Raw genomic sequence first — 19578 nt, forward strand, 5'->3', positions numbered from 1 at the left:
TTTTAGAAGTACACAAACACCTGTGGCTGACTGCACTTTTATACACGCCTAAAAAGACAGACACCGACTCCTCATTGCCTCCATAAGCCTCTTTATAGGGAATCTTCCATCAGGGGTTGCATCTGAGTCATGTATTTCAGAGATTTACATGGAATGTAGAGCGCAGGATAAATGTGCACCGAGCCTTACTGCGATCTTTGGGAGGCTGAATGAACAAATCAGCAGCAGGTCAAGAATTGGTTTTATTTACTTTTTACGTCGTTCCTCATTCGGTATAAGTGATTAGACAACTTTATTCTTTGGGCTGCTGTGATCACAGCAATACCAGATTTACGTGCTGTCAAACACTAAAAGATGATTTTTTTAGCTAGAATTTTTCCACAGATTCACATGAGAGATTGTTTTTTTTTTTTGCAGGATGAGTTGATGTTTTTATTGATTGCATTTTTGGGCACATAACATATATGTAATACAATCCCATCCATTTTCCCTTTAATACAGTGCAGTCGTCCTGTCCCCTTTGCAGAAAAGCACCCCAAAAAGTATGCTGTTTCCCCCACCATGATTCATGGTTGAGCTGGTGTTCTTGGGTTGTACTCATCCTTCTTCTTCCTCTAAACACATCAAGTGGAGTTTATACCAAAAAGCTCTATTTTCATCTAATCTGACCACATTACCTTCTCTCATGCACCTCTGGATCATCCAGATGGTAATTGGTGAACTTCAAATTGGCCTGGACATATGCCGGCGTGAGCAGGAGTACCTTGCGTGCCCTGCAGGATTTTAATCCATGATGGTGTAGTGTGTCACTAAGGGCAGTTTCACACGTCAGTGGCTCCGGTACGTGTAGTGACAGTTTTCTCATGTGCCGGAGACACTGACACACGTAGACCCATTCAAATGAATGGATCTATGCAGATGTCAGCGGGTTTTCACGGGTCGTGTGTCCGTGTGCAAAACACGGAGACATGTCCGTTTTAACACGGACACACGGTCTGCAAAACGTGCTGCACACGTGCACATGGAGAACTGTTCACACAGTCCTCCTTGATCACGGACGGCCGCCGGGAAGAAGCGGCTACTGTAAGCGCTGTTCCCGGAGGCTGGTGCTGCCAGCGACTGTAATTCTGCTCTCCTGCTCTGCTGGCAGGAGAGCAGAATGAATGAAAACCCGACATGGGGTCCCCCTCATTTTATGAACCAACCAGACGAAACCTACAGCTGGGGGCTGCGACCAACCTGGCTGTCAGCTTCAGCCAGGTTGGTTGTGAAGAATAGAGGGGTCCCACACTGTTTTTTTTAATTATTTAAATAAATAATTTTTAAAAAGCGGCGTGGGGTCCCCCCTATTTTTGACAACCAACCAGACTAAAGCCGACAGCTGAGGGCTGATATTCTCAGGCTGGTAAGGGGCCAGCCTAAAAACAGCAGCCCCCAGCTGCCCAGAAAAGGCGCATCTATTAGATGCGCCTAATCTGGAGCTTTGCCCATTTATTTCCACTTGCCCTGTAGCGGTGGTTAATATATTTACAGTCGTAGCTCTGCTAACACAGCCGCTCCCGACTCAGTGATGAGCGGTGACGTCACGGCTAGTTACTGAGCAGGCGCCGGCTGCTCCATTCATTCCCCAGTCTGTTACAGTCGGGAGCGCTCCCACTGTAAATATATTAACCCCCGAGATGGACTTACGCCGTGGGATGTGACTGAGTGCCGGACAGGTAATGTATAGATTTGTTTTATTATTTTCAACGTTTTTTCAGAAGATCGATGGCTTCGCTAAGGAATTACCAGTATAATAAAAGATAATAAAAATGTGTGTGTTGTATTTTTCATTAAAATAATTTATTCTTATTGTGTGATTTTGTTTATTTAACCCTTTCTTTACTGTAGGATTAGTAATGGATCAGTGTCTTATTGACACCTCTCCATTACTAATCCGGGCTTAATGTCACCTTATAATCAAAATGTGCCATTAACCCCTTATTACGCCACTTGCCACCACTACAGGGCAAGTGGGAAGAACCAGGCAAAGCTCTAGATTAGGAGCATCTAATAGATGCGCCTTTTCTGGGCAGATGGAGGCTGCTGTTTTTATGCTGGGGGGCCAAGATCAATGGCCTCTTACCAGCCTAAGACTATCGGCCCTCAGCTGTCGGCTTTAGTCAGGTTGGTTGTCAAAAATAGGGGGGACCCCACGCCGTTTTTTAAAATTATTTATTTAAAGAATTAAAAAAACAGCGTGAGGACCCCTCTATTCTTCACAACCAACCTGGCTGAAGCTGACAGCTGAGGGTCGCAGCCCCCAGCTGTAAGTTTCGTCTGGTTGGTTATGAAAATGAGGGAAACCCCACGTTGGGTTTCATTCATTCTCCTCTCCTGCCGGCAGAGATGGAGAGCAGAATTACAGCCGCAGTCAGCACCAGCCGCCGGGAACAGCGCTTACTGTAGCGCTTCTTCCCGGCGCCGTCCGTGTGGTCCTGATGTGGCATATGTGCAGCACACGGTTGCCACACGTGTGCCACATGGAGGTATCAGGTGTCCACATGGACACACGGCCAGCTCTGGTACAGATTTTTCCGGTACCGGAATTACCTGGACGTGTAAAACTGCCCTAATGGTAATGTTTGAGACTGTCATCCCAGCTCTTGCCTTCTCCCCAAGCTGCTTGACTATTGTCTTGTAGCCCATCCCAGCCTTGTGCAGGCCTACAATTTTGTCCCTAGTGACCTTAGACAGCTCTTTGGTCTTGGCCATGGTGGGGAGGTTGAAGGGTGATTGATTCAGTGTGTGGACAGGTGTCTTTTATATAGGTAATGAGTTCAAAAAGGAGCATTTAATACAGGTTATGAATGCAGAGTAGGAAGACTTCTTAAAGAAAAAATGTTAGAACCAGAATTCTTGCTGCTTGGTAGGTGATCAAATACTTATTTCATGCAAAAAATTTAATTTAATTATTTAAAAATCATACAATGTGATTTTCTGTATTTTGTTTTTAGATTCTGTTTATCATAGTTGAAGTGTACCTACAAAAAAAATGAAGACGTCTCCAATCTTTGTAGGTGGGAAAACTTGAAAAATCGGCAGTGTGTCAAATACTTATTTTCTCTCACTGTACTTATTACATGGATGTGAGGCAGTGACCGGTGTAACATGTAAGAGTCGCTGTGTGTTCCCCAAAGGAGGTGCACAGAGGTGTTTTGAGGCCATGGTAGTGCATTGCAGTCGCAGGCATAGCTGTGATTGCAACACAAAGTAAAAGTAAATGTTGATGTTGGGCAAGCTATGAGCTCAAGGCAGATTTAAGTAAAGCCTGCTCTGGGCTTTTTGTTTTTGAAATAGACTACAGGGGTAGTGGGGCAATCTGTTTCCTTTTCCCCAGCCTGGGTTTTCCTTGTGGCCCATGGCCTCAGATTCCAGGTAAAAATCCTGCAGTAAAGGGTTTGGGTTTGTCAGGGTCAGTGTCAGTTTTGTTTTGTGAGGCAACACAGGCAAACAGATCCAAACAGCCAAGGTAGCTGAAAGACCTGGCACCACAGCATGAACAGTGGCGCAGTCACCCATGGCAACCGGTCTCGGAGGTGGACTGGCATGTTTATTTGGCTACAATCTGACGGACTATCTTGTTTCCCGGCTGAGATCTGGAGGAAATCCTTTTGTTTTCTGCTTTGTGAGTATTCTGAACATTAAATAGACTTTTGTTTTGGAACTTTACTGTGGTCACTGCCTGCCTATGACACTGCACCAACCCTGTTACACTACATATGGTTGGAGAACGAGTGTGAACTGAGGTATACTCCAATGCGTGCTGCATGTCAATAATTAAGCCTGCAGCGTTGCAGCTTAAGCCTGCTGACAAAATGGAGGAGCTTTTGAAGCAGTTAGTTCTCACTCAGTGGCAGCAGTAGGAGCATTTGCAATGGCAGCAGCAGAGGCGCTGCAGTTACAGTGGCAGCAGCAGGAGTAAATTCAGCTACAGCGGCAGCAGCTGGAGTAGCAGCAACAGCAGCAGGAGCAGTACAACCATCAGCAGCAGCTGTTGTATCAGTAGCAGCAAAAGACTATTGAGCTGATTCTGCAGCAGGTGGCGGCTCTGTGAGAGGAACCCTTAACAGTGACCCCGACCTGTTCTGAGGCCCAATGCAAAGTCTGGACAGCGCTGAGGAAGACGAGTCCTGAGGACAACATGGAGGCTTTCCTCACCGTCTTCGAGCGCATCGCCGAGTGAGAGAGCTTGCCGTTGACCCAGTTGGCTGAAGTAGTGGCCCCCTTCCTGACGGGAGATGCCCAGAAGGCCTACCTGGACCTCAGTCAGGACGATCCTTGCCCGACTGGGGGTTAACACCTATGTATGGGCTCAGCGGTTGTATCAGTGGTCCTATGCAGAGTCTCGTCCAGCAAGGTCTCAGGCATATGACTTGCTACAGCTGGTGAAAAGATGGCTCCAGCCTGAGACCTAGACCCCAGCCCAGATGGTAGAGAGGGTGATGGTCAACCGGCTAGTGAGCGCTCTACCAGCTGGAATACAGCATTGGGTGGGGCAAGGGGACCAGGGCACTGTGGACCATGTGGTTGGACTGGTTGAGTGGTATACAGCCACTCAGGACTTTATACAGGACACTGCTCCACTTCGGCTGTCAAGTAACGCCCTGCCAGCCCAGGAGCCTGGGGAAAGTCTACATCCCTCTGTTGGGGCTAACCAGGATCGAGCCTATGATGAGGGGGTAACCCAAAGTGAGGGTGACAAAATTCCCATTTCCCCTAAAGCAGTCCCTAGGTATAGTCGTGCCGCAGCAATCAAGTGTTGGTGGTGCCAAGGGCTCGGACATGTGGCTGCCAACTGCCCCCTGATATCTGAACCCATGGACTGTGGGTATACTTGCCGCATGTCTATGTATGCCCAGGAAGTCTGTCCTGCCACTACAGGCATTGCCAACAGCAAACCCCAGCTGTGACAGGTACACATGAATGGGTACCAAACAGAGGCTCTCCTGGACTCGGGGAGCTTAGTGACTTTGGTAATGGGTCTCTTGTTGCTGGGGACAACACCAAAGGATGGAAAGTGGAGGTGATGACACTGTGTGTTCCTCCCCGAAGGCGCACATAGGTGTATTGAGGCCATGGGAGTTCATTGCAGTCACAGGCATAGCTGTGACTGCAACACAAAATAAAAGTAAATGTTAATCTTGGGCACGATCTCAAGGCAGATTTAAGTAAAACCTTCTCTGGGCCTTTTGTTTTTTAAACGAACTACAGGAGTAGTGGGGCAGTCTGTTTCCTTTTCCCCAGCCTGGGTTTTCCCTGTGGCTCATGGCCCCAGATTCCAGTTAAAAACCCTGCAGTAAAGGGTTTGGGTGTGTCAGGGTCAGTGGCAGTTTTATTTTTGCAAGAGTGAAGAGTAGAAGGCTCTGCAGAGCTCCACCTGTGTGAGGCAACACAGGCAAGCGGAGCCAAACAGCCAAGGTAGCTGAAAGGCCTGGCACCCACAGCATACACAGCGGTGCAGTCACCCAAGGCAATTAGTCTCGGAAGTGGACTGGCATGTTTATTTGGCTGCAATCTGACAGGCTATCTTGTTTCCCGGCTGCGATCCAGAGGATATCCTTTTGTTTTCTGCCTTGTGAGTACTCTGAACATTAAAGAGACTTTTGTTTTGGAACTTTACTGTGATCACTGCCTGTCTATCATACTGCACCAACCCCGCTGCGCTGCATGGCGTATAAAGCAGGGTTTGTAAATGCACGTGTATATATACTGTGTGTATATATATATATATGTGTCACAAAGGTTGCTATCTTCCATGATATGAAACCCAGATGTTTCTCTCCAGCATGTTGTGTGCTGAGGTGTTTAACAGCCATGACAGAGTTGGTTTTTCTGTGAGTGGCTGTGAGAGATTGGTGGGACAGCCATTCATCACATGATGAAGTTAAATGTCCAACTACTGAGTTTTTTTTTCTCTGTTGTGGTTTTGGAGACAAGGAATTCTGCAAGCTGTAGCTACAGTGGGAGCTAAAGTTTACTGTGCCCCTGCGGGCAAATCCCGCAGGCATATTGACTGTGCCATAAGTTATATTTTGTTTTGCCATTATGTCAAAAAGACTATGTTTATTTTGTAAACTGCACTAGTTTATGTCATATTCAAATAAATCAGCAAAAGATTAACACAAGCAGCTTTCCTGTGTCTACCTCTGAGAACAGCTGAGCGAACCAATCTGTCACAGTTGATATTTCGAATGTGGGCAACGTTCCAGAAATAGCTGCTACAGAGAACATTATATGTCCTGGGAGAAGGCTGCCATCCAGTGAGAGATGTCCAGAAGCATGGAGGACATAAACACCTGGTCCAGATGCAGCAGCAGGAGATGAACAAGCTACTGCTAATGCAGATACAACAGCAGCAGCAGGAGCTGCAGCATCAGATGCAGCTTCTGGGAAGAGTCATCCAGGGAAGGTCAACCACCCTACCCCCAAGTCTGGCTGACGAATCCAACGTCCAGAAGTTTGTAAGACACGCTATGCAGAAGATGACACCTGGAAGGATGTGGAGGCTTTTCTCACGGTTTTAGAGAGTGGTTAATCGAGAGAAACTTCCACCATATCAGTAGGCGGAGGTGCTAGTGCCATATTTGACGTGCGAACCCCAAAAAGTGTATTATGACTTAGTACTTCAAGAGGCCAAGAAATACACAAATTAAAGACCAAAATCTTTGCAAGCTTGAGAGTATCTATGTCAGTTAGAGCCCAACGAGTCCACCACTGGGTGTATGCTGGCAACAAATTCCCTCACTCGCAGATGTTTGACTTGTTACATCTAATCCAAAAGTGGTTGCAGCCAGAGTCTTCTGTTCATACACAAATAGTCAAGCGTTTGGTGATGACAGATTCATCCACTCCCTTCCCAGGCCAATACAGACCTGGGTTTCTCAAGGCAACCCTCAGACTTTGGACAACCTGTTTAGCCTAGTAGAGAAGTATCCGGTTGTCGAGAAATCCCTCAGTAAGGGTGATTTCACATTAGCGCTTTTTAAGCGCACGCACGGCCGGGGGTAGCTCCGCCCCCGAGCCGGCTCTCTGCCCGGCGTGCCCGCCCCTTGCTTGTAGCGCCGCCTCCTAGCGCACAGCAGCGCCTGCGATCGGCGCACCCTATCTTTAGCATAGGGTGCGCAGATCGTGCGCAGGCCGTGCGCTAGTTGCGCTTTGACCTGCGCTGCGCACTTTTGACGGTGCGCTGTGCGCGCCAAAATCAAACTTTTCGGATTTTGGCACGCACGGCGCACCGTCAAAAGTGCGCAGCGCAGGTTAAAGCGCAACTAGCGCACGGCCTGCGCACGACCTGCGCACCCTATGCTAAAGATAGGGTGCGCCGATCGCAGGCGCTGCTGTGTGCTAGGAGGCGGCGCTACAAGCAAGGGGCGGGCACGCCGGGCAGAGAGCCGGCTCGGGGGGCGGAGCTACCCCGGCCGTGCGTGCGCTTAAAAAGCGCTAATGTGAAACCACCCTAAAATGGACATCGTTACTTCCCCATACTGGAATACTCAAAGGGGGCAGGTTCACCATGGAGGGGTTCTAAAGGGAGGCGTCCAAATCCCACAATCCTGGATGCATAGCTGCCTGGTGTTATATGTCTCCTTACCCAATGGATTGCAGCCTAAGCCGGCTTTGTTCCTATGTTCTTATTATGCCTATCCGGCCTGTAGTGTGGACTGTCTACCTGGTGAAGAGCCGCAAGCATGTACATCGTCAGTCAACCCCCGTTAACTGACACCATACATGCTTTTGGACCCTCGCAGAAAGCATACTTGGACTTTTATTATGTACTGGAACCTTGAACTTTTGGATTCTGGAAGTCTGGTGACCCTGATTAGTGCTATACTTCCACACCATTTGATCTCTGACAAGTTTATGGATGTCTGTTGTATACACGGAGACACCAAGGACTACCCTGTGGCCAGAGTGACCATGGGAGGAGTCTCCGGTACTAAGTCCCATGAGGTCATACTAGTAAAGAACTTGATATATCAAGTCATATTGAAGCAGGATTTTTCCTTATTTTGTAACTTGTGGCAAAAGTGGTACCAAGTGTCTTGCACAAAAGCCAGATCCTTCAGGAAGAAATTCCATAGAAATCAAAGATGCAGGAGTTTCCCCTGTGTGTCCTTGCTGGAGAGAAAGATGAAACGGTAAAATCGAGAAGCCCAACCTCCCTGAGTTAGATGAGTCTGAAGAGAACTTTGGGATTGCTAAAATTAGGGACCTTACTTTAAAGGGGGCGTTTGACAATGTTACCGTCTGTAACAGGGTTGCTCAAGAGTCGAGTCAGACACCATGTTCCCACACTTTGCAGTTAACTTTGCAGCTGTTGGTTTCAGGACACTACCTGCGGAAGGTTATAAATATGGCTCATTCACATGTTTTGGGTGGACATCTGAGTGAAAAGAAAACTTAGGAGAGGATAGTGTGGAAGCTCTATTTGCTGGGATGTTACCAGGATATCCTAAATGATTGTAGGTCATGCCTCACATTCCAGTTAACCGCTCCCTCTTCTCATTTCCGAAGTCCCCTATTCCTGTTACCTGTGCTAAAGGTCCCATTTGAGATAATTGCCGATAATTGCAGTAGATAAGGTAGGTCCCTTAGTAAAGTCTGCTTGGGGGCATCAATACATCCTAGTGGTCATGGACTATGCAACCTGGACCCTGAGGCAGTACCGCTAAGGAACTCTTCTGCTAAGAGTATAGCTCAGGAACTTGTCCATATTTTTTCTACAACGGGCCTATCAAAGGAGATCTTGACTAGCCATGAAACCTCTTCATGTGCAAGTTGATGAAGGAGCTCTGTAAGGTCCTCCAGATGCAAACTTCAGTCTACCATCCGCAGACAGCCTAGTAGAGCGTTTCAATAAGAACGGCCATGCTCTGGAAGGTCGTTGAGAAGGACGATCGAGACTGGGACTATCTGCTTCCGTTTCTGCTCTTTTCTGTAAGAGAAATTCCTGAAACCTCCACTGGCTTCTTGCCATTCGCGCTCATGTATGGTCGACTTCTGGGAGGGCTCCTCGACGTCACCAAGAAAACCTGGGAAGCTGAAGTCACACCACACTGGAGCATGTCACCCAGTTGCAGGAGAGGATAGCCAAAGTGATGCCTATCGTGAAGGCGCATCACCTCCAGGCACAGGAGGTACAGGCAATGGTCCTGCACTGGTTTATGATGTATTCTAAGAAACCATCAGAAGATTAACACAAGCAGCGTTCTTATGTCTCGCTCTGAGAGTAGCTGCACCAATGTGTCACAATATACAGTATATCTTATCTTCTATATACACACACACCTTTAAGCCTATGTAGTAAGAGTTAATTTTAAATGGTTTCAACACTCCAATTAATTATAATACTAATTATTGATATGGTTTATATATTGTGTGTATATATATATATATATATATATATAGTGAGGTAGCGCTGTCATTCACATAGGGAATTCTCGCTTAGCCGCTACAAAACCAGATCCAGCACAAGTTTTCCATAAAACCAGTATAGTCCATGCGGTTTATTATGCAGCATAAACCCACAGCTACAACATGAAGTTCATATCAGCATAGCGTCTTTGACAGAGCTTCTCTCTGTCCTCCCTGTGGTCACACAGGTTGGCATACACAGGCTCTTCAGCCTCATAGTTATCTCACCCACGTCAGGGTTTCCTCATGGCTGTTTCTCCATGCTGCAGACATCCACTCCCTCCTCTGGGGACTCGCAGACACGTGCTACCATTACACACAAGCCACTCCACATGCTGTTAGCCAGGAGACACATCTCCCAGCGGGACCTTTCACAACAGACCAACCAGGTCCCTGCATTCACCACATGTGACCTACCCTGGCCACCTTATATGGTCCGTAGCCACGCCCAGCGGGTCACATGGCTATGTCCTCATCACAGGTCCTTGAACGATTCACACACACTTTGGAATAGTGTTCTTAAACACACCCCCTGGGTGGGTTTGTAGGTAACTGGGCACGCCCGTCTCCCCAGATACCTGTAGACGTCTCCCTGACACATTGACATAACACCTCAGCAGTATCACTGCTGATCAACACACACATCAGTCTCCATCTCAAGGCCACCCACCTTGAGATACATAATGGTCATTCATGACTCTGCCATTCATTCTCTCTCCTCGGACATTGACACAGTGGTCACTACACCACAATATACACTTACATTCAGGGTTTAGCAAAAGGTCATTAAATGTAAAACCAGATGGTCAACTTAACAATCTTAACACTTATCGTCTAACAAAAGGACCTTTGACATTCAAAGGTGAGAGTTACTTGATTAGACCTTTCTTAGGAGATGTTTATACTATATATGTTAATTTGGGATTGTTAAGTCTCCAGGGACACATACCATGGGAGATAAAAGCTTTAAGAAAACTTTTAATATACGCTTTTTAATATATAAAAAGGGACTGAATACTAGTGAGGAATACATAGAGCAGAGATTGGAGATGTGAGATACAGAGATTCAGAGATCGAGAGAGAGATGGACACAGAGACTCATAGATTTCTACCTTAATAATGTAATGTATGAATAATGCTTGTTTTGATGCACATGTATTTATTGTTTAGAGTGTTTATTATTTAATCTTATCATTTATTAAGTAAATTAATTTAAGTAATTTCAATTCTTGTGTGAGCATTCTCTTATTCATTACAATCCTTTGAATCCATTACAAAACAAAGTGGTGTCAGAAGTGGGATTGTTTTGAATAAAAAATGTTTGCAAAATTGAATAAGTTTTTTAAGAATAGTAAAGCAGTTGAGAGCAGCAGTGTCAGATCCTTGCCAGAATGGGCGTTATCAAGAAAGTGGACCCCAATAGCACAGGAATGTAACAAGTATATGGAGGGACAGTGTCATGTCGCCGTCGGACTCATGGGCTGATGTTCCTGCCTCGGACACTGGGAGGCGCCAGACTGTCACGTTGCCGTCGGACTCGGCGGCTGGTGTTCCTGCCTTGGCCACTGGGAGGCGCCGGACTGTCACGTCGCCGTTGGATTCGGGGGCCGGTGTTCCTTCCTTGGCCGCTGGGAGGCGCCGGACTCCTTCAACTGGTGGTGTCGGCGACAGGAGGGCTATGTCCTCATGTGGTCACGCTCCTTTGACGCATGCCTCTGATATAGAAGAGTTAATGGTTTGCTTTTATATCCCTTTAAATGCCTTTAAGACGTCAATTGCCTTTTGCCTTATTATTGCTAGAATTATTCTTATGTAGACTAGTAGTCTCTGTCTTCAAGGAAACTATACTTGTTATCATATTTGTTCTCAACAACGTGTTCTGAGTATATTGTAAACAAGGTACGTACGACCCTGAGGTGATGGTGGGGGCCAAATGAGCTCCAGAGTCACATATTGTTGTAAATGGTATAAAAACATGTCTTATATTTCATTACGGCAGATAAAGTGATTTAGCCACGACCAGTGTGTGTGTCACTTTGTCTCCAAGCGCTTGTGAACAGAAAGGGCGAAAAACCTCACGATTCGGACTCACTGGTGATCTGGACAGCTGACGCTTGGTCAGAACAAAAGCAGCTACGACAGTTTTGGCACCCAACGTGGGGCCGTGGAAACCAGTCTATTCGGAATCCGTATGTGGGAGCTTCCTGGAAGGTTGAAAATGCAGAATCCAGCTGCAGCAGGTGAGAACATTTATTCTTACATTGATTCTGCATCTGCAACCTTTCTAAGGATGTCTACATATCTCTGGGTAAGACTGTAACAGCACGGTTCAAAAGAACCCACATCACCAGTGAGTGGTGAGTATGTCTGTATGAGAGTTGAATAATAGAGTAATAAGATAATAATTGTCATCTGTATTATCTGTTAAACTGTTCTGGCAATATACTAATAAACTAACTGGTTGTGTACTGTGTAGCACAAAGTCTGGGATAGACTCTGTGCAGTGGTTATTTTGGATTGCCAGTAAATTTGTATAAGGCTGTGGTTTTTGGTTGCTCTGGTTTTCAATGTTTCTTGTTGTTTAAGAAGTGGGCTTTGGTGTTCTCGGAGTGTCAGTGGACACTGCTGTAGGTTAAAGTGTCAATCAAATCCAAAGTGCAAGATAGTCAGGCTGTGTGAATCCTTGTATATATGTCTATGAGAACCTCTGAATAAGATGAGAGATGAGTAATTGAGTATAAAAAAAATCCGTGAATGAGCACGTATAAATGAATCATCACACATCATTTTTGTGTCAAGAGATTTGTTACCTTTCTAGTTGTGGTGGAATCCCGGACAGATGCGTTATAGATATTTCAAATCTACATCTGAGACTGAATGAATTGAGTAATGATATAGCTCGTGTTATATGTGGCATTACATTTTAAAGTTTCCTGAATGCATTTGGCCAGAAAAAGGGCAAGGCATGGTTAATCTCATTATACAGTTATGTGCTCTTACAGTGAAATCCCGTGATTTTGAGTTTTTTTTTAAGAAATTGATTTTGATAAGTCTAAAGAACTACGGAATGCTGATGGGAGGGGGGAAGGATGGCGCTGCACAGTTTTTCTTCTCCCTTCGCTCTTATCTCTGCTGAGTGTGAGCTGTGCTCAAAATTCTCTGTAATTCTATCCGTAAGGTACGCGCTGAAAGATTTGTGCATTTTAAAGCAACAGTACTTAATTGAAGTTGGAAGTTAAAAGTAAAATATGGTGCCTAATTTAGAAGGGAATTGTAAGTGTAAGTGATTGTTTGGTCATTAATGTGTTTGAACCTGCTTCTAGTTGTGTGATTGATTTGTATAGCAAATTGTGTATCAACAGAGGAGGTAGCCGACTGTACTGCTGATAAAGTAGGTCAGAGGCCTATCAAACCTGGGCCTTCTTACTTTAGTCAGCGGGTTTTTTGTTGTCGGTGAGAGGCGAGGGTGAGGAGCCCTGTGGATATACCTTGGCAGGCTCACTCTGACTTGCTATGTGTGGGCTGTAAGACAGAGGTCCGTCCAGACACACAGAAGGGCATTTCAGAAGAAAGGTGAGCTGTCTAAAGTTGAAATAGCCTTCCCACAACAATCCATGGAGCTGGGCTGGAAGGATTCAGGCCTGATCCTATTCTAGCCAGCTGATCTAACGGGTGAGAGGCAGAGAGCCTTCCCGTTACATCCTGTAGGTCTACTGGGTGAGAGGCAAGGAGCCTTCCCACTACACCTTGGCAGGCTCTCTCTGACTTGCTAAGTGTGGCCTGTAAGACAGAGGTCCAGGCACACTGGGAGGGCATTTCAGAAGAAAGGTGAGCTGTCGGCAGAAAAAGGTTGAAGCCATGGCAACTTTTTCTGTGTACAGTCGGTGCCCCCAATGAGATCCAAGACAGCTATGCAAATTGTAAAAGACAGAGCAGAAAGGAAGCAGTGAAACAGGTAGGTTGGACAAATATTGAAAAAGGCAAAAATACCAGAGTGTGAATGTTTGGATGTACAAAAAGGCACAGACAAGGGAAGAAAATAGCAAGTGAATAAATGATGCTTGAGAATGTGCAGCAGTATGAAAGGTGTATTATGAATGTTTGATTGACAAAGTGTAACCAGAGACCCAGACAAAACAGATGGACTTGTAAACACTGTGATCAGACTCAGACAAACCCAGACTGAATAGCTACTTGTGTGACCTGTGCTACTGACCTAAGCGAGTTGCACTAGATCCTGTCCAGACAAGATTATAAGAAGCTGACATAATAGTGTGGATAGTGGGTAGTGGGGACATTGACCTTTGAGGAGTAAGCTGACAGTAGACATCAGACGACCAACCCCATCAGGACCTAGAAGTGTGACTAGAATAAGAAAGATGCAGGTGTATTATCCCTGGAGCCCCTCTGACCAGCTAGCTTTGCTGAAGCAGCTGCCTGACCCTGAAGACCAACCATTCCCGTTTTACAGACACATAAAGGGAGTACAGCAGACATATAAGTGTACCTGGGCAGACCTAGAGAGCTTGGTGAGTTTAAGGCAGGTGACGCACTAGGACATATAATTAAGACACACACAGATGTGACAAAGAATCAGGCTTGGGGCATGGATGATAAATCTGCACTGTCTGGGGAGACGTACTGTGAGTCACTAAAACAATGGGCTATAGTGAAACAATCAGAGCAGTCCGTTCTCCTGACTAATGTGACACAGCAAAAAGGAGAGAGGGTAGAGATGTACTTGGGACAGTTACAGCTGAAATGGGCAGACATGGGGTACATTTGCATAAACCCACTTGATGTTAGAATACTGGTGAATGCATTCATTGACGGTATGAACAAAGACTTACGAGACGCAGTACAGGCAGCCAGACCTGAATGGAGATATGTAGATCCGAAAAGACCTCCTTAAGGTAGCTAAAGAAGTTGAGCAAACAAGGACAATAAGACGACCTGTCTTGTATGCTGGAGCACAAGGAAAAAAGTGGAGACGTAATAAGGGACCTAAGGACCTAGAAACAGTGAGGTGCTGGAATTGTGGTACTTACAAAACTTATTGTTAGTGACAATACCCCTATGAATTTACTGGGAGCAGATGTGCTGAGTGCGATCCCGGACATCATACAGTACTCTCCTGAGGGTATTACAGTCACAAGTCCCCTCTCAGATAAACATTTGCGTAAGATTGCGGCAATGGTGTATATGACAAAAGCGGTGAAACTAACACCTGACACCAAAATGCCTGAGGATGAGGAAATGGGACAGGTGCCAGACACTGTTTGGGCAAGGGGGGAAAAATGATATGGGTCGGTTGCCCATTCCCCCTGTCATGATTGAATTGTTTTAAGCAATACCCCTTGAGCCTAGCCAAATCAATTACCCCGAGCAGAGATATTAGAGAGTATGTTAAGGCAGGGGTTCTGGTGCAAAGAAACCCCCCCCCGGACTGCAAAGATCTTCCCCCTGTGACACCTCTTTGTATCCCATTAGGAAAAAAAGGACTCAAGGGTTTGCTGACACTTACAGAAAGGTTCATGACTTAAGGGCTATTAATGATGATACAGTGAGTGTGACCTCAATCGTCCCTAACACACACACACAATACTGTCACAGATCCCAGTAATGTCAGATTGTTTCACAGTCATTGATTTAGCAGGTGCATTCGTCTCTGTACCCCTGCACCCTGACTGTCAGTATCTTTCTCCTTTACTCATAGAAGTGAACAATATTGTTGGACAGTCCTCCCACAAAGGGGGAAAGAAATCCCCTGCCATCTATTCAGCAGCAATGGCAGGGATCCTTGAGTAGTGTCAATCACCTCATCCGCTGATTGTACTATTACAGTACGTGGATGACCCGAAGGGTTGCAAGGTCTCACGTGACAAATTACAGTATTACAAACAAAAGGTGATATTTGTTGGGACATTGTATTGCCGAAGGTACCACACACCTGACAGGAAACAGGCAATTCAAGATCTCCCTCTACCCAGGTCACATCAGCATCTATGCACTTTCCTAGGTTTAGTGACCTACAGTAGGCCTTGGATAAGGTCCGCTTCACAAATATTCCAACCACTTTATGACCGCTTGTCATCAGACCCGGGACCTCACACAAAATACAATTGATTGTGTCTGTGCGGTAGGAGCAGCTGCACTACTACTAGGAAAGGCATGTGAGATCACACTGACGTTTCTTTTGACAATCTATTCCCCATATGACATCCATGCCATACTCGTACAAGTTCAACCAAAACATGTCTATGGCCAGACAGCTCCGACTTGAGTGTGCTCTACTAATTCCTGAGTATGTCACCCTCAAAAGATGTAACGTTCTGAATCCAGCCACCCTCCTGCCTGTGGATTCAGAAAAGGGGGAATTGGTGACCGTATTAGTGAGTGAGGAAGGATACTGTGACATGACGCATGAACATGTCTGCATAAGAACTGATGAGTCAGGAGACAGTTGGGTTTGCACACGTTCATGAAAAACCTGTTCCTAATGCAGACTTTGAGTTTCTTTTTTGTAGATGGCCCCAGATTCTACACTGGATATGCAGTAGTATCCTCACATGAGGTAATCCGAGCGGAACCACTCTCTCCTCACATGTCGGCGCAGGAGGCAGAGTTGAAGGCACTCACTGAGGCGTGTAGAGCCGCTGCAGGTAAAGTCGCTAATATTTTCACAGATTCGAAGCCCATTAAAAATGCAGAGCTGGTGAAACAATTGATGGAGGCATGGATGTTACCAGTCCAGGTTGGCATTGTCAAGGTAAAAGCACACACAAAGGTGACTCCGTGGAGGTAGAGGACAATAGAAGGGCGAACGAGGATGCTAAAATAGCACAAGGCGGCCTAGAGAGAGCAGTGGACGGTGGCGGGGAGTCAGCGTATTCCAGCCACATTGGGTCTAGATGTCCTGAAATCCCTCCGGCAAAAGGCTGCCCAAACAGAGAAGGTACACCGGGGGAGACTGGGAGCTGAGCTGAACTCAAATGGAGTATGGGAGAATAAGGATAAATTGTGCCCACCAAAGTCCCTGTTCCCAATCATGGCGCAAGCCGCTCATGGCCCCACTCACACCTCAAAAAGTCACATGTGTGCCATGGTAGATGCCTTCTGGATCGCTCCTGGTTTCAGTTACGCAGCGAAACTTGTACAATCATGCCTCATCTGTGCACAGCAAAACCCAGGTAAAACAGTAAAAGTCCCTAAGAAAGCGACATCTAGGCCTCTCTACCCGTTTCAGAGACTGCAGATTGACGACATACAGCGACCAAGGTAGGAGTGTATGCAAATATCCTAGTATGTGTAGATCTCTTCTCTGGTTGGCCGGAAGCCTATCCGGTAAAATGTGCAAATGCTAAAATGACTACAGACAAACTGATGAAAGAACTGATCTGCAGGTATGGTGTCCCAGAAGCCACAGAAGCAGATAGGGGTACACACTTCACGGGAGAAATAATGAGGGAAGTCATGCAGGCCTCGGGTATACAGCAAACATTTCATACACCATATAGGCCACAAAGTAGTGGGAAAGTGGAAAGACTAAATGGGACACTTGAACTGAAAATTCAAAAGGCCATGGCAGACACAGGAAAGAGCTGAGTAGAGTGCTTGCCTCTTGCACTATTTTCAGTTAGACACACTCCAAATAGAAAGACAGGCTTGTCTCCCTTTGAAGTCCTGTTTGGTAGTGCACCAAAGACTGGTCTGTACTTCCCACAGGTGCTACAAATGCAACACGGTTGTATGTCCAGGCCTAGCAGGAAAGACTTAATGTGGTGCATAAACATGTGTTCTCATACATTCCAGATCCTAATGCCAGTGCAGATGTGCATCAGCTGAATCCAGGTGATTGGGTGGTTATACGCAGACACGTGAGAAGGATCCGGGACCCACGATTTGACGGCCCCTTCCAAGTCCAGCTGACCACATCCACTTCAGTAAAACTTGAGGGAAAGTCCACCTGGATCCACGCCAGTCACTGCAAGAAGGTCCTGTCAACAGCAGAATGACTGTTCTCCTCATCACCTTGCTGGCAGTGACAGGGTTACTGCACTCTACAGAGACACAGGACAAACTCTTAAATGCTGATTGGGACAACAAACTTATTCGGCATCATGCTCTTCTTATAAAGGACATGGAAGGACAGAAACCAAAAGACTGTTGGATCTGTACACACAGCCCTGTATCCGCGAGGACTATGCCGTTCTTAGCCTTACCTCTGGAGACATGGGAGGTGTTAACCCCACACTGCATACACAATGAGACTTGGACTCAATCTAGGTGTGCCCCGTGATATATCTGCCTCATTGGCTATAATCGAATGGGCCGCTAATCCCTGGTTTCAGTTTAATATAACGCGGCCTAAAGGTACAAATATGGTGGCGGGAATATGATTCAGATGTCGGAAATATGGTCGCCAGGAGGAGGACTGAAATCCTTCACTCAGACCCTATTCCCAATGATGGACGGTGGTTCAGTCTTCAACACACTGGAGCAGACACCTGTGGTGAGGACAATAATTGCTTCCGCATATACACTCATGATCAAACACAGGTTAATAAGACGATGTACCAGGATGGTATTGAAGGCTGTAGAGCATCTACGGGTAAAATAATAAGGAAAGAAAGGGGTAAATGTACATCTGGTATAAGGGGAAAACCAATGAATAATACTTGGTGTGCCCATAAGCCTGCAGTAGGTCAGGACTTTTGAGTTTATACCAATGTATACAGACCCCTGGTCACGTTTGAGTTCTCCCTGAAGGAGTATTCTTGGTTTGCGGATATCGAGCCTACAGGTGGGAAGGCCAGACATAAGAGGGGTCTGCACTCTTGCTAAACTGACACCAGCCACTTTCATAGTTCCTCATAGTAAAATAGACACAGCAGCAGTCCCAATTCATACTTTGTATAGACGGGCTGCAGACAATAAGCCCCGGCCAAATGGTAGGCCGCATCTAGTAGAGATGGGGATAACAAAATATTCAGTAGTATGCTAATATACCCCTTCATAACACAACTGTGGGATAAATTAGTGGAAGGTACCGACTAGCTGGACGATCAGATTTTCCAGATTCTTGAAGTTCTAAATGAGACTAATACAATACAGAGACAATTAATCATAGTTACTAACCAACATACTAGAGTACTAGATTACCTGACAGCAAAAGAAGGAGGAATGTGTCAGATAATTGGTCCCACCTGTTGTAATTATATCGACCCTGCTGGCAATCTCCAGATCAGGGCCGGTATAGACAAAATAGGTGAACGTAGAGACCAATGGTTAAAGCAACACAGTGCAAACAGATACTCCTGGTGAGGTAACACATTCTCTTTCCTAAATCCAGCAAATTGGTTTAATGGCTTAGCAGGATGGATTTTTGGCATTTTGCAGACTTGTATGCAAATTTTGTTGTTTTGCTTATTGTTTTATGTAGCCGTAAAAGCGCTAATATATGTATTACTTAAGCTACTGAATAATGTATGTGTGGAAAAAAAATCTAAGGCTGAACCTTCTGTAGTGTATCATAGACCCCAGGTAGCCATTGCTGATGGGGAAGGTGAGTGTCCACACTGAGGGTGGATGGGCGAAGCAGGTAGGAAGCCCCCTTATGGGTACTAGACCCATGAGACAGTAGCTCCTTTGTGGACATCACCTGACCCTGTGGCAAAGGTTATACCATTTACAAAAGGGGGAAATTGATATAGAAGAGTTAATGGTTTGCTTTTATATCCCTTTAAATGCCTTTAAGACTTCAATTGCCTTTTGCCTTATTATTGCTAGAATTATTCTTATGTAGACTAGTAGTCTCTGTCTTCAAGGAAACTATACTTGTTATCATATTTGTTCTCAACAACGTGTTCTGGGTATATTGTAAACAAGGTACATACGACCCTGAGGTGATGGTGGGGGCCAAATGAGCTCCAGAGTCACATATTGTTGTAAATGGTATAAAAACATGTCTTATATTTCATTACGGCAGATAAAGTGATTTAGCCACGACCAGTGTGTGTGTCACTTTGTCTCCAAGCGCTTGTGAACAGAAAGGGCGAAAAACCTCACGATTCGGACTCATTGGTGATCTGGACAGCTGACGCTTGGTCAGAACAAAAGCAG

General features: G+C 45.8%; 1 protein-coding gene and 1 long non-coding RNA gene across 3 annotated transcripts in view; one reads left to right on the forward strand and one right to left on the reverse strand.

The window, feature by feature from the left end:
- Positions 1–19578, reverse strand: part of PLPPR3 (phospholipid phosphatase related 3) — a 381927-nt gene that overhangs the window by 100091 nt on the left and 262258 nt on the right. The gene's annotated exons all lie outside the window — the stretch shown is intronic.
- LOC141048047 (uncharacterized) lies at positions 11627–19467 on the forward strand. The gene is made up of 2 exons (XR_012219950.1): positions 11627–11813; positions 17269–19467. It is a non-coding gene; the product is annotated as an uncharacterized lncRNA (long non-coding RNA).

The sequence above is a fragment of the Dendrobates tinctorius genome, unplaced genomic scaffold (genome assembly GCF_039654945.1).
Source record: "Dendrobates tinctorius isolate UK_male_01 unplaced genomic scaffold, ASM3965494v1 ptg000132l, whole genome shotgun sequence".
NCBI classification, from domain to species: Eukaryota; Metazoa; Chordata; class Amphibia; order Anura; family Dendrobatidae; genus Dendrobates; species Dendrobates tinctorius.